This window comes from Pseudorca crassidens, chromosome 10 (genome assembly GCF_039906515.1).
Source record: "Pseudorca crassidens isolate mPseCra1 chromosome 10, mPseCra1.hap1, whole genome shotgun sequence".
In the NCBI taxonomy this organism is placed as follows: Eukaryota; Metazoa; Chordata; class Mammalia; order Artiodactyla; family Delphinidae; genus Pseudorca; species Pseudorca crassidens.
In genome coordinates, this window is record NC_090305.1 from 96,825,272 (window position 1) to 96,839,111 (window position 13,840).

At 39.0% G+C, this 13,840-nt stretch overlaps 1 long non-coding RNA gene across 1 annotated transcript in view; it reads right to left on the reverse strand.

The window, feature by feature from the left end:
- The window catches only part of LOC137232688 (uncharacterized), a 61,339-nt gene that overhangs the window by 1,042 nt on the left and 46,457 nt on the right, over positions 1 to 13,840 (reverse strand). The window contains exons 2-5 of the long non-coding RNA XR_010947142.1: positions 10,453 to 10,557; positions 4,498 to 4,624; positions 2,366 to 2,461; positions 918 to 957 (exon numbers count right to left, since the gene is read on the reverse strand). This is a non-coding gene — a long non-coding RNA (uncharacterized lncRNA). The remainder of the gene's footprint in view (positions 1 to 917; positions 958 to 2,365; positions 2,462 to 4,497; positions 4,625 to 10,452; positions 10,558 to 13,840) is intronic.

Here is a 13,840-nt window from a genome sequence, read left to right on the forward strand (position 1 = left end):
TTCTTCATTTTCCTTTCCCCTAATTGTCCTGATTATTCTCATCTACTTATTTTTCCACATAAAATTTAGCATAACTTTGAAGTTACAAAAGATATACAGTAATACGGTGATGGGAACTGCATTGAACAAAAGAATCAACTTCTTCATATTTGTGAGTAGTCTAGTAATCCTAGCCATTAGTTTGTCTTCTTATGTGTAGTCAGTAAGTTTATATATTCTTATAGGTCTTGCATTTTTGTGCTAGATTTATTTTTAGGATCTCATTGTGTTCTTTCTAAGACTATATGGTTAGACACTTAAAGATCTCCATTACTGCAATGCCACAACCAACCTATTTTTAGTGTCCCTGCCATCATCATTCCCAGTTTTAGGAACTTTTTGATCAGTTTCTCCTAGGGGCTTTCAATTCTTCTGTCTACACTTAACATCATGTTTGTTAATCTTTCATCATCATCCTCATCATTGTCATTATTTTTTTGCTATTCATCTTTTTACATTTTCTGTCATGCATGAGAAAATCTGAGAGGGAGTAATATTCATCTTTCTAACCTAAGTTTTCAGAAAATATTTTCAAAATGAACTACTATTGCCCTATATCCCAAGGTATCTCTATTTCTGGGATCTGACATTTTTTCCCCCCAGCTTCCCAACAGATTTTTGAGGCAGTTCTTTTCCTTTCCATTCTAGAGTTTCTTAAGATTGGATTGCTCCAAAGGGAACTGAGCGGCTGTACTGGGTGCAATGGATGATGTGAACTTTATGGACTTTCCTGGAGTGAAGGGGAAGTAGATATAGCGAAACTTGTACAGAATTTCAAAAATTATTTTCTTAGTTGTCACACATCATGCAAAATTGTCTGGCCTAAACTACTGGATTATCCAGCCCTTTTGGAGAATATGTAAATTTGGATACTTTACCCAAAACTTCAGATGTTATTTGAGCTTGATATAAGTTGCCCTGAAAGAAATCATTTTTAAGGTTAGTTCTCTTGCTTATGGGACAAAGAAAGAAGCATATATTTTTGAAGCTTTATCATTATTATAATGTTCATAGCAAGCACCATGAGGTCTTTCATTTAACTGTCTATTTAACTCGATTAATGTTAAAAACAAAACAACAGCCCAAACTGGAGTCACTTATGCTAAAAGCCCCACATCACCCATGTGGGATTTGGCTTAAAATTATAGTTTCAGCTTTCTCAGAAATATACTCTTAAGGCAATCAGGGTAATCTGTATGATAGGGGCCTGCCATCCCATAAAGGAAAGAAACTTTGCAATAACCAACTATTGTTTTTTGCCTAGTATAACTTCCTTGTTCCTGCTCCCTTCTCTCTAATTCTTTCATTTTGTACAGTTCCCCAGAGCTTTTCTCGAGCTGCTAGATTGGATGCTGCCCAATATATGAATCATTTAATACAGCCCATAATGTCTTTAAATTTTACTTGGTTGGATTTTTTTGGTTAACAGTTTGAAGGTGCTGATGGGATCCAAAGAAGACTTCTGACAGCTTTGGTGACAAAAAGAAACACAGCTGTTGGTACCCAAAATCTAGCCTCCGTTGCCTGAGAACTCAGTCTACTGATCCTGTGCCTGAATTGCCTTTCCCGATGGCCACGTCGGTAGCCTTTCCAAAACCCTCATATCTACCCTTGAACGAGGACCTCCATATGGACTACTCCTAGGGTTGATGGGAGTCTGAGAAGTTCTCTGGTAAACTGCTAGCAATTATTCTTGTAAACGGCTAAGAGGAAACTAAAATGAAAATTAATGAAAACCTTGGGAAATTCTGGTAGATATCTGTGTTCCACTCCATAGTTCAAAGCCCACTCGCTCTGGAGCCTGCAGACGGGATCCTGGGAAAACTGGCAGAAGCCCGTGACGGGTGAGAATCCTTACCAGAGTCGGCGCTTCTGAATCTCGGTAGTATGCAGTCATGAGATGAAGGTAAATTTTCATGTCATCTCCCCTTTAACAAACCCAGCCCTATTTGTTATTGACACTTTCTCTCCCAGGGACAACTACTGCCATCTGATTTGTCTCATTTTGTGTCCTGAGGGGAACTGGTCTAAGTCTGTCTGTCTTTCTTTGGCTGTCTTTGGGAGTAGCTCTGGATCTTGGGAGGGTAGTATCTTCTGCACCCTCTATGGGGACACCTCTTGCATCCATGGAGTTGTTCAGTACTGCCAGGAATATTTACTATTTGTCCCAGCTGAAACCTGACAAGACATCTGAAATGATTTTTTTTTTTTAAGTAGCTCTATGGTTAAAAGCATGATAGGAATTTTTTTTTAGGCCTTCTCCCCTAAACTAAAATGAACCTATGTATCCAGAGGGAAAGAAAAACATCCCAAATTTCCATCTTACCTGAAGATCTTATCCCTGACATAAAGCAGCAGGTTGGAGATAACGCAGTTGGATGGCTGGGTGAGCCTTTGAGGTCATTCAGGTTGCAACCCGAGTCTATGAGGAATTAAAAACAACTGTGTTGGTTTTATAAAATGAGTCTTAACAAGACTCCATGCATCTCTAGAAGCACTTCAAAACCCACCTAACCTTTTTTAACCAATCCACAAACCTCCCCTATTCATCTCAAGAGGCTTATAGATGTAAAAGATGTGGACGTAGGGAACAAAAGTCCTTGCAGTCTTTCTCTGTGCCTTTTGGGATGTAACTATTTTACCTAGACTTCTATAGGAACCAAGGTAATTCTTATTAAAAGCAAAAAACCTAGTGATTTTAAAACTAGGCCCCTGAAAAATCTCCACCACAAATACTAGTGAGAGGTTTCAGCCATCTGAGCAGGTAACCTTATTACGTATGTCAAAAACACAATTTAGATCCAACTGTTCTTTTATAAACTAGTTCTTTTATAAGCATTGTCACACTCATCTCCTGTCTAAAATTTTAAAACGAAAGCTATAAGATCTCTGTGCCTGGCTATAGGTCTATATGTATAGTTACAGATGTGCGATTTTTATCTACTTCTAGATAGTATTACCAAAATTAATTTGTAAAGAGCTTTATTTAACTGACTTAAAGACAAAGACTGTATAAATTAAATATACTTTCAGAAATAAAAACTAATCAAGTGTTTTTCAAGTTCACATGACCTAGGATAATCTTCAGTAAGCAAAGTAAACAAAAGCTAGTTTGTTTGTTGTTTAAAAAAAGCAGGTATTGGGCTTCCCTGGCGGCACAGTGGTTGAGAGTCCGCCTGCCGATGCAGGGGACACGGGTTCATGCCCCGGTCCGGGAAGATACCACGTGCCGCGGAGCGGCTGGGCCCGGGAGCCATGGCCACTGAGCCTGCGCGTCTGGAGCCTGTGCTCTGCAACGGGAGAGGCCACAGCAGCGAGGGGCCCGCGTACCGCCAAAAAAAAAAAAAAGCAGGTATTTTTTACAGTTATCAGCATTAAATATTAAATGAAGACTTTCATTCTACCTAGGTTTACTAAAAGTCAGATAAACTCATGTCATCTCACTATAGAACTTGTCAGCAAGAGAGGTAACTTAAGATGATAGTTAGTGGCTTAGTGTCTCATAGAAATTTTCAGGAGTAATCTAAACATAATTGTTAACAAGTAAATTAAATAGATGTAAGAAAGATAAAAGTTTATAAATAACTTTTCAACAATAATTATGCTTTATGATATATCTACTTAAAAATAATTTCCAAAATCTTTTTGGTAACTTGAAGCATTACAGTTACACTGAGATAAATTAAATGATAGATATTTACTGAATATCTTGATCATTTACAAATAAGATAAACTAAGCATAAGTTTATTTACTTTTGGATTCATTTTAGTGGAACTAAAGATATTTGGGTCTTTTAGTAAACTGGTTTTTTTTTCTGTTACATTGAAAAATTTACTATGAGAAAGAATATACTTCTAGAAATTATGATATCAATAAATTTTCTGATCCAGAATGCTAGTATAACAGTTCACAATTGCTTTTCAGTTTTCACTAGGGATTAAGGATTCTAAGGGTTAAGAATTCTAATCAAGAGGGAGGAGACAAGATGGCAGAGTGGAAGGACTTGAGCTCACCTTCCCTCATGAAAACACCAGAATCACAACTAACTGCTGAACAACCCTCAACAAAAAAGACTAAAACCTACCAAAAAAGATCCCCTACATCCAAGACAAAGAAGAAGCCACAACAAGAAGGTAGGAGGTGCAGTTCCACTATATAATCAAATTCCATACCCGCCAGGTGGGTGACCCACAAACTGGAAAACAATTATATCACAGTGGTTCTCTCACAGGAGTGAGAGTTCTGAGTCCCACGTCGGGCTCCCCAGCCTGAGGGTCTGGCATCGAGAGGAGGAGCCCCCAGAGTATTTGGCTTTGAAGGCCAGAGGGGCTTGAGTGCAGGAACGCCACAGGACTGGGGGAAATAGAGACTCCACTCTTGGAGGGCGCACACAGGTTTTCACGTGCGCTGGGACCCAGTGCAAAGCAGTGACTACATGAGAGCCGGGCCAGACCTACCTGTGGGTCTTGGAGGATCTCCTGGGGAGGCAGGGGTCGGCTGTGGCTCACTGTGGAGGCAAAGACACTGGTGGCACAGGCGCCACGGACTGAGCTCTCCCGGAAGTTGCCATTTTGGCACAGAGACCTAGAAGAAACGAACAAATTCTTAGAAAGGTACAACCTTCCAAGACTGAACCAGGAAGAAATAGAAAATATGAACAGATCAATCACGAGTACTGAAATTGAAACTGTGATTTAAAAACTTACAGCGAACGAAAAGTACAGGATCAGGTGGCTTCACAGGCAAATTCTATCAAACATTTACAGAAGAGTTAACACCTATCCTTCTGAAATTAGTCCAAAAAACTGCAGAGGAAGGAACACTCCCAAGCTCATTCTACGAGGCCACCATGACCCTGATACCAAAACCAGACAAAGATACTGCAAAAAAAGAACACTACAGGTCAGTATCACTAATGAACATAGATGCAAAAATCCGCAACAAAATACTAGCAAACGGAATCCAACAACACATTAAAAGGATCATACACCATGATCAAGCGGGATTTATCCAGGGATGCAAGGATTTTTCAATATCTGCAAATCAATCAGTGTGATAATGTCACATCAACAAATTGAAGAATAAAAACCACATGGTCATCTCGATAGGTGCAGAAAAAGCTTTTGAGAAAATTCAACACCCATTTATGATAAAAACTCTCTAGCAAGTGGCCATAGAGGGAAGCTACCTCAACATAATAAAGGCCATATACGACAGACCCACAGCAAACATCATTCTCAATGGTGAAAAACTGAAAGCGTTTCCTCTAAAACCAGGGACAAGACAAGGTTGCCCACTCTCACCACTATTATTCAACATAGTTTTGGAAGTTTTAACCACAGCAATCAGAGAAGAAGAAGAACTGGAAGGAATCCAAATCGGAAAAGCAGAAGCAAAACTGTCACTGTTTGCAGATGACATGATACTATACATAGAGAATCCTAAAGATGCCACCAGAAAACTACTAGGGCTCATCAATGAATCTGGTAAAGTTAGGATACAAAATTAATACACAGAAACCTCTTGCATTTCTGTACACTCACAACGAAAGACATATGTGGAATGTAAGAAAAACGATACAAATGGACCAATTTACAAAACAGAAACAGACTCACAAAGGTAGAAAATCAACTTTGCTTACCACAGGGGAAAAGGTGGCGAGGGGAGGGATAAATTAGGAGTTTGGGATTAACATATATACACTACTCTATATAAAATAATCAACAAGGACCTACTGTATAGCACAGGGAACTCCACACAATATTGGGTAATAACCTATGGGAAAAGAGTCTGAAAAAGAATGGATCTGTGTGTACCACTAAATCACTTTGCTGTACACCTGAAACTAACACAATATTGTAAAATCAACCATACTCCAATATAAAATAAAAAGTAAATTTAAAAATAAAAAGACCTCAAAAATCAAATTATAGTTTACTGTGGAAAAAAACTACTTAGAAATAATAAGGGTGAAAGGAAACAACTGTGTATGTTAAGTGGGCAAGGGAAGTAAAGTAAGTGGTGGCTGCAAAATGAGAAGATAACAAAAAGCACGGGACAAAGTCTGAATGGAGACAAAACAGTGTAGAAAGTTTGTGCAAAAGCCAGCCTGGGAAAGGAATTTTATGTGTGCTCAAGCTGGCTAAGATTGGGATCGATTTATTTTTTAAAAATGAGTTTTAATATCAAAAGTACATCAATACCAAATTAGAATTTGGTTTTCTGTTAAAAAGAAAAAGTTTCCTTAGACTTCTGACCTGCTTTCGATAACAGATTGTAAAGCTTCCTTACCTTTAAGGAATCTACCTGGACTTTGTATCTCATCCAGATTTACTGTGCTTTGTGTTGTCTTTATCAGGTCTGTGATTACTTAAGAAAACTGGATCTTCTCAATATTACAACAGGTGAAGTTTAATTCACAACTGTGTTCACAACTTCTATTGTCACTCTGGTTAAATATATTATCAAGTTTTGTTTTGTTTTTTTTTGCGGTATGCGGGCCTCTCACTGTTGCAGCCTCTCCCGTTGTGGAGCACAGGCTCTGGACGCGCAGGCTCAGCAGCCATGGCTCACGGGCCCAGCCGCTCCGCAGCATGTGGGATCTTCCCGGACCGGGGCACGAACCCGTGTCCCCTGCTTCGGCAGGCGGACTCTCAACCACTGCGCCACCAGGGAAGCCCATATAATGAAGTATTATTTCATAATGATCTGTAATCCTGTCTAATCAAATATTCAAACCTTTTGACATTCCCCAAATTTTAAACATGAGATAGGTATGATAATACAAAACTTACTAGTTTATAAAAGAACAGTTGGATCTAAATTATGTTTCTGAGAGATGGAATAAGTTAAGATTACCTGCTCAGATGGCTTAAATTTTTCACTAGTATTTGCGGTAAAGCAAATTCTAAATTTGTGGCTTCAAACTAATTTTGAGATTTCCCAGTGCACCCCTGGAAAATCTCAAAGGGTTTGTCTCTGGTAAAATATTAAAATAATTAAGTTTATTTATTAAATTATATGGGAAGCATTATCAAATAAAATGATGCTAAACCTTCTTAGGTTTTATTTGTATAGATGCATATTATTAATAAAAGTGTTCTAGAAATTGTACAAGATTCCTAGAAATCTGATATATCCTGATATAATACTGTCAGTCATAACTGAAGTTATCTTAAAATGTATACCACAGAAATAACCAAAGTTTCTTGTCATTTCTGTAACCATGAGCATTTTAAGTCTTTTGTTATTGACATGCAGTTACTGTTTTACTTTGATGCTTTTGCAGAACTGAAATTCATGGAACGGACCCTACTAAGTACTCCTGACCACTGACACCACTGTCACATTACAAGGTGTTAAACCTTAGCTGCATATTGAACAACTGATGAAGGCTCCACCTGACATCTGATTCTGGGCAAAGTCTGGAGACCTCAAAATCAAATAACTGACAAGGAAGAGAAATAGCTAACACAGAGGAAGACTGCTTCCTCCCAAGACTGTGGCTCACGAATATTTCTTTTCATTCCTCCTCCTTTCTCTGACCGTTCTTTTCCTAATGCTTACACTAGTAAGGTTTCATGATTATTTTGTTTACCTTTTGCCTTGCTCTGATCTGGAAAGATAATTTCATTGTTCATATATCTCAGGCCATTGCGAAGGTGGGTAAACCAACCTCCAGACGACTGTTGGATTTGCCACAATGCCGGTGACAGTAGTCTTGCCCGTCACAAAGTTCTCCTTGATTGCCAGTGCCTCAGTTTCCCTGAAATAAACAGCCTCCTCTCTTTTGTATCAGACTCCCTGACTCTGGACATCCATTTCCGTCTCTGCTTAGCAGCCCCAAACCCTGGGAACCTTGTGTCTAGGCTTTCTACAAACCTCCCGTGTGGTCTATAGAACCTCAAACTGTACTGGCCTCCATGGCTGTCATCTTTCCAGTCCTGAGCCACAGACTCGAATGCAGAGTACCAGGAAGCATTCATAATTCAAACTTTGCTTCCTTTGGCAGATCCCTATTCCCCTGGCTAGGAGTAAGAGAAAATAAGGCTGTGATCAGGAATCTCTCCTTAACTCTTGGGGATACTGCAGAATCTACTGCTAAAGCAAAATCCCTAGTAAAATCCCACAGCAAAATCTCTGGCCAAAGTTGTTCTTAATAATAAGATAACCTTTGATTATCTTTTTCAGCTGAGTCAGGAGGTGTTTGTGCCATGGCCATCCACCACTTGCTGCACTTGGATTGACACCTCTAGGGAAGATGACACTCAGCTACAAGAAGATCACTGAATAAGCCAGTTGGCTTGAAAAAGTGACTCCTTCATTCGGGTCTTTCTTTGACATATTTGATTCTGAGTGGTTTGGGTCTTGGGGACCCATACCTGAAGTACAGCCCAAACATTGGGAATTATCCTGCTTAGAATGATCAAAGCAGTCTCCCTGGTGCACTGTATTCTCTCAAAAGCTTTAAATGCATGCTCACAGCTGATAATCACCAAATAAATAATCACCGTAAGACCAGAACTTCAGAAAAGGAATGAGAATGACTAACTTAAAGACTGTGAACCTGACCCTGTGACCTGTGAATGCCACTCAGAGACTCAGCAAAAAACTGTGAGAACTCCAGAGCAGCAGCTGGTCATGGTGCTGAGGCCTTAAATTTTGATCACATCTCTCAGTTAATCTGAGAGTCTGGTCAACAGTGCGTAGCAGGGTGGGGGTTGAGGGGGAGGATTGTTACAAACAGCAGAACCAAAATGGAGTCACTGACGCTAAGCCCCATGTCACCACACTGAGACAATTACCGCTCTGGCTTTCTCAGAAATAAATCTTAAACCAGTGCCTCAAAAATCTCCTGATTGGCACTAGTAGGTAATCTGCTGGATAGACCCCCTGCCATCCCCTAAAGGACGGTAACCTTGCAATAACCAACCTGATATTCTGCCTAGTATAACTTCCTCCTTCCTGTTTCCCCTGCCTGTAAAAATTTTTCATTTAGCACAGCTCCTCAGAGCTCCTTTTCATCTGTTAGACTGGATGCTGTTTGATCATGAATCATTAAAGCCAGTAAGATTTAAAAACTTACTCAGTTTTGGTTTTTTAACATTAAGAATCCATGATGGAGGAAGTACTACTCAGTAATAAGGGGTCATGTTAGGCACAAAGAATTTAAGTAAAAGTATTTTTAAAATAGACATATGGCTTCAGAAAATAATCCTGTCCCTTCTAAATCATTGTGACTTGGAGAAACATCCAAAAGATACTCCAAAAGAAAGAACTTCTCATTATGATGGGTAAAAGTAATAAAGAATATTAAATTTTACTTGGGATTCTCTACTTTCAAAAGTAGGGACTGGCATACTTTTAAAGTTTCTATCAAACAGGTCACTTTTAAAGTTAGAGCTTAAAGACAAACTATTTTTAAAGTTCACTCATTTTCTAAATAAATGACATTACACATTATATAAAGATATACACACTAGTACAATGAGAAATTTACCATCCTCAGGAAAGTTAAGAGGTTTAGGTACATTAGCTCCTTGGAAACAGACTATTCAACTTCCATAATTAAAAAGAAATCCAACTCTGAGGTCTATTTGTTATAGAAAAATTGATTCATAACTATAAGTGAAATTTGTGTTTCATTAAACAGCTTTTCCAAAGAATTGACTACTGTTCTAATGGCCTTGTTTACTTAAACAATTCAATTAGCATTTAATGAGAAAGAAAAGTTGTAGCCAATTAAAGACCAAAGTAATACAAACACTACATTTTCCAGCAATTAATTGATAACTTGCTTACGATGGGCTATCTAACAATTAACCAGGAGAACATTTCTAGGAAATAGAAAGCGTTAATGCAAATGTGTTCTGGACTAATTTGTTTCAAATCCATTTACCATATTATCTAATCTGGCATAAGCAGAAAACCTCTAAGAAAGATTAATAATCAAAAACACCTCTAAAGCCTCCTGGTGTTGGGAGCCCTAATTGTTTTGGCAACATAAATTGTTAAAGGAAGGAGTTTCTAAGGGCATCCATCACAGGCATCTGAATAAAAACAGGAGAATAAAGAGTTTTCCAGATGTTTCCCTGTATGTTATAGACTGGCAGCTCTCAACCCATGTGACTACTGACGTACTCAAGCTGACATTCCCACGGCAGTGGTCGGGGCCATGCGTGGTTACAGGTGTCTTATCTAAACACCATCTCTATCACCAAGAAAGCATCCTGCAAGGGACTTTGAGAGGCATCATGAACCTTGACTCCTCCCTATTTCATGTTTAAAACATCATTAATTTTTTTTTACCTTGACCTTTTAACACTTATTCATTCAAAATTGAATGTGGCCCACAGTGGCTCCCCGTGCTGAGTCATTACACAACTATTAAGAATTGTTCAAATAGAACTTACCTTTTCAACTCCTACGAGTGCGATCCAAGACGTTTACCTCTTCAGGTAGCATGCTGAGTGCTCATCCAACTGTCTGGCTGTTCAATTAGTTAATGTGACATTCGACTATTTAGAAGGAGAAAAGAAACACTGGCATGGTGTAAATGAAATATCACATCAGGGTTTCCTAAGCTCAGCACTACTGACATTACGGACAGGATAACTCTTTCTTGTAGAGGGCTCTCTTATGCACGGCAGGATGTTTAGCAACATTCTTGGTTTCTACCCACTCGATGTCAGTAGCAGCCCCCAGGATGACACCTAAAATGTCTCCAGACATTGCCAAATGGCCCCTGGGGGGCAAAATCACCCCCAGTTGAGAACTGCTGTCTAGACTGCCAACCAAGTATGCGCTGCTCACGTGCGCCTCGGGTGGCTGTGTTGGCAAAGCCCTGGGACCCAGTTATTCAGAGTGACGTGGCATGTGCTTATGATAATCAGTTCTGACCCTACTCAAGTTCTTTTTTGAAAGAAAAGGAAAATCTTCATACAGTTTGAAAACCAAAGGCAATGGGCCATGATAAAATCACCTACCGCAGTCATGTTTTCTCTCCTTTCCAGGGAGAGCCAAATGAGGTATTTGACAAAAGAAATTGATAGGTTGCTAAAAGTTTTTGGTTCATTTTTTAGAGGCAAATTGAATCTATTTTCCTGAATGGTGTGGCATTAATCACCAGGAAAATGTTCGTACACGCAGGAGCTATCCCTATCCTGGTCTTTTGAAATACAGCAATCTTAAGTGTTCTGCGGGAAAACAAGTCTTGTGTTGACCCATAGTTCATCTACTGATGATATCATCTTCATCTGCGCAGACAGTAGAGATAAATTACATCAGTTCTATTACGGCTTGAACACCACCCATCTATCCCAATAGAACAGTCACAAAAAAAGATAATTTTTCTCAGTATCACCACTACCTTCAGTCTGTGTGAAATTATTACCTCCATACACAGAAAAGCAATGGACCTCTAACTATTTATTCCACTCAAGTTGTCAAACTGAAACAGAGTGAAAATGCCAATAATTTACAGCTAGGCCTTATTACACTTCTAGTATATCATAAATGGAAACCTAAACACATTATAGACAGCTTCCATCGATAAAAGAAATACAGCTGGCCAGGCTAGGGTGAACCAAAATCTAAGTGCACAAGCCCTCATCAAAAGGAATGCACATTTAAGTTTTCATTAAAGATACTTTTTCCATCACTTTTTATGCTCTTTTGACTTGACAATGTGGATCTTTTATTTCTGCACCCCGAAGTGTCTAGCACTGGCCCTGGCACTGAGAAAGCATGAGACAAAAAATGTTATTTGAATAAATGGGTCAATAACAGCTAATTCTTTTTGTATCAGATAAGGTGGTAACATTATAATTATACAGCAATGTGACTCATACGTAGTGAAACAAGGAAAAACAAGTACATCTGTCATTTCTTTGAGTCTAAAAATTGAGCAAAATAAATTGACGTTGATGAAAATAAGAATCTGTTTTATAGAATTTTGTAAGGTATACAGATGTTTTGGTAAGCAGAAATCCAGGTGAGATTGAAACTAGAAAACTGTTCGATGCACTGTGTTTTTAAAAATATACTTTAAAATATCATTTTATAAAAACAATTTAATGTAACACATAATTGTAGAATACTTGGAAAATATAAAAACAGGTATTATTTAATTCTTGTAATTCTCCTAATTGCATTTCCTAGATATAATAGAGTTAATTTATTGGTTCATTTTATGTAGAAATTGTTACAATTATTTCACCTAATCCAATAAATATATCTGATTCTTTAACAATATACTGCAAATGTCTTAAATAAACACATTCTTTTTTTCTTTTTCTTTTTTTTTTTTTTTTGTGGTACACGGGCCTCTCACTGTTGTGGCCTCTCCCGTTGCGGAGCACAGGCTCCGGATGCGCAGGCTCAGCGGCCATGGCTCACGGGCCCAGCCACTCCGCAGCATGTGGGATCCTCCCGGACCGGGGCACGAACCCGCGTCCCCTGCATCAGCAGGCGGACTCTCAACCACTGCTCCACCAGGGAAGCCCAACACATTCTTTTTAAGGGTTGTGTAAGATTTCACTAGAAGGTGTACTGAGAATGATAATCATATACCTATTACTGGCTATTGAGAATATTTCCATATTTCTCAGGTAAGAAAATATAATTGCTCACTATTACCCATGCATTTTGTGTACCTGGCACTTGGAATTACTATCTGCGGCTGTGTCTATTTTTAAGCATCTTGTTATATCTCTGTTATGGGTTGAATTCTGTCGCCCTCAAATTCACACGCTGAAACTCTAACCCCCAGTATCTTGGGACGAGTCCTTATTGAGAAACAGGGTCATTGCTGATGTTTTATGTTAAGATGAGGTCATACTGGAGTAGGATGGGTCTTCATGCCTGTATGACTGGAACCTTATTAAAAGGGGAAATCTGGACACAGACACGCATGGAGGAGAGACAAGGTAAAGAGACGCGAGAACACGGCATCTACAAGGAGATGAGGAGAGAGGCCTGGAACAGATCTTTCCTCCCAGCCTCAGAAGGAACCAGCCCTACTGACACCTTGCTTTTGTACTTGTGGCCTCCAGAACTGTGAGACAATAAACTATAGCAGTTTAATCCACTCAGTTCATGGAACTTTGTTACTGCAGCCCTATCAAACTAATACCCCAACCAACACTGCAGAAGATTTCTTAGTCAAAACTCCTTTCTCCCTAGCCAGTCCCACACCTTCACTAGTACTTAAAATAGTTTTGTTAAGAATTTTCATTTTAAGTTTTTACTATGTTTCATTTTCAGGTCGGTTTTCCTCTATTTTCCTTCGTCCAGCCCAGTCTTTATAGTGGGCATTTTCTCAACTTACTATTCCAGTGGTGTTGAAATAATTAAAAAACAATAATAACAGTAGCTAATATTGAATACTTTCTATGTTCAGGCTTCATGCTAAATTAAGCTCTTTATGTTAATGATCTCCTTAATTGCCATGATGATGAACTCAGGGAAATGAAGTGTCATCTCCATCCTTCTTTTGTTTTGGTCGGTCATATAAGTCATGTCCCGTGCATTTCAGACATTCATTATATGTTGACAGCTTTGCTACTCTGGCCTAAGTCTTTAAAAATGATTATGCCCTGATGCAGAGTTTTAACTAGCTAAACTCTAACTACAGTGGTCCTCAGAAAAGTAGATTAGAATTGGCATTGGGGTGGCATTTATTCCAGGCAGGAGGGAGGAGTGTTCAGATGGCTGCAAAGCCAGAGAGGATGCAAATGTTGCTAAGTGAGTGATGGCAAGTGGCAAGGATAATTACGCTGGAATCTGAGGGCAGAGCAAGAG